This window comes from Argentina silus (assembly GCF_951799395.1).
Source record: "Argentina silus genome assembly, chromosome: 5".
In the NCBI taxonomy this organism is placed as follows: Eukaryota; Metazoa; Chordata; class Actinopteri; order Argentiniformes; family Argentinidae; genus Argentina; species Argentina silus.
In genome coordinates, this window is record NC_139659.1 from 23,903,931 (window position 1) to 23,906,430 (window position 2,500).

Here is a 2,500-nt window from a genome sequence, read left to right on the forward strand (position 1 = left end):
ACAGATTAGTAAAAGCAGAGGTAAAATCACAGATTTAATGATTAAAACCTTGCCTTCAAGGGTCAGTCGTCTCAGTCCCCAGTAACCCAGTCGCTGTCTAACTTTCCCTAAAACGTCCTGCCAGTTCCCTTTCCCTCCCCCCTCCCTGTCAAACTTAACCCCGAGTATTTTGATGTCAGTCTGTGTCACTGTCAGGGGGAGTCCGGTCGTGTCAGTCACTGTCCACGGTCCGTAAAATTGGGCTTGGGTCTTGTCTCTGTTCAGTCGTGCTCCAGAGGCCCGTCCGTACCAGTCAGTCTTGTCCAGTGCTTTGGTCACGGATAAAATGTCAGTGGATAAAAGGTTGATGTCATCCATATATAAAACGCACTTGGCGGTCAGTCCCCCACTCCCCGGAATGTCCACCCCACAGATTCGTTGGTCCTTTCTCAAGATCTGCGCCAATGGCTCGATGCAGGCTGCGTAAAGGAGAGGGGATAACGGACACCCCTGACGGACACCGCAGTGTATTGCCACCGCTTTTGTTAGTTGCCCGTTAACAAGGATTCTGCTGTTAATGTCTGTGTACAGCAGTCCCACCCAGGCTAGAAACCTCCCTGGAAATCCCATTTTTTCCAATACCTGGAAGAGGTACTGGTGCGAGACTCGATCGAATGCTTTTTCAAAGTCTAAATTTAGGACTACCAGCCGAATGTTTCTGTCTCTCGCATAACAGATGGTGTCTCGGATCAGTACGAGGCTGTCCGTGATCTTCCTCCCCGGAATGGCGCAGGCTTGATCCGGGTGAATCACCTCCCCTAAAACCAAAGACATGCGATTTGTTAAAAGTTTGCTAAAAAGTTTACAGTCAAAATTTAAAAGGGTAATTGGTCTGTAGTTTTTCAAGTCAGTCTTGTCATTTTTTTTGTGCAAAAGTGAAACTATCCCTATTCTAAAACTGTCGGGTAGTCTGTCGAGTCGTTCAAAGTCCGTAAAAACAGTCAGTAGGTCGTGTGCTAAAATGTCCCAGAAAGTCAGATAAAACTCCAGGGGAAGTCCGTCTTGGCCGGGGGACTTCCCCTTCTTAAAATTCTTAACACATTTATCTAACTCTAAAAGGGTAAAATCCTGGGCTAAAAACACACTGTCCTCTACTGTCCTATCTACGTACTCTAAAACTTCTCTTAAGGTGTCATTGCATATTTTCTTTTCTGAATATAAATCCCCATAAAAACCCTCCACTACTTCCTTCATTCCATCTGTTTCGCCAACCATATTTCCATCTGCCTTCTTCAAACCCACTATCGCCCCACCCTTACTAACTATTTTCTTAAAAAAGTACCTACTGCATTTCTCCCCTTCTTCTATATCCCTTTCTTTGCTTCTTAAAATGACACCTTTGCTCTTTATTTCCGCTAAAACTGACATATCTTTCTTTACTCCTTTTATTTCATCGTTAAAATCAAGACCCTGTTGAGTTAAATTAAAATACCTTTGAAGTCTTTTTTGCAGTCCCAACATGCGTCTGTTCTCCCTATCTTTCCTATGCTTACCTATCTTCCTAAAAAAGTTCCTAGTCCGGTCCTTCACCATCTCCCACCAGTGTGCTCGTGTCTCAAAACAGTCTTGAAGGGTCTGCCATTCGCTGAACTGCTCCCTGTACTCCCTCACAACCTCTTTGTCTTCTAGGAGGGAGCAGTTCAGTTTCCACAGACCTCTTCCTACAGTCACACCCGAAGATAGTGGCAGGGTGCATGTAAGCATAGCGTGGTCGGAAAAGAAAACAGGGGCTAATGTGGCATCGGTTGGCGGGCAGTCCCGGGTAAAAACGTAGTCGATGCGAGAGGCTTTGGTGCCGTCACCACTGAACCAGGTGAAGCCCTCCTCTCTTGGATGCACGTTTTTAAAACAGTCGGTTAGCTTAAAATCCCTACATAAACTCTGCAATAAAACCGACGTCTTGTCTACCTTAAAACCTTCGCCTGCCCCTTTCCTATCTTTCCTAGATAAAACACAGTTAAAATCCCCTCCTACTACTAGGGGAGCCCTACCTAGCATGTGGGACTGCAAGTCCTGTAAAAGGTCAAACCTGTCGTTTTTGTCATTAAAACCATACACGTTAAGTACATTAAAATCTTTTCCTAAAAATGTCAAATGTGCTAAAAGTGCCCGACCGTCAGTCACCACCGTGCTGCCCTTCACCAGCACCTGAGGGTTTTTGATAAGAATGGCCACTCCATCGGAGCGGTTGTTGTTGGAACCGCTCCAGATGGAGGGTCCGTGGGTCCACCTCCTCTCCCAGTCCTGGTATGACTTTAAAAACGGTAAGGCGCATTCCTGCAATAAAAACACATCTGACGTGCATGTACTTAAAAATGTTAAAACGGTTTGGGCCCTCACAGCCGTCCTTACACTTCGAACATTTAGGGTGGAGACTGTGAAGGCCATTAAAAGAATGATAAAAACAACAGGTTAAACATTAAAACCAACAGGGTAACACATTAAAATACTTAAAAGCTAC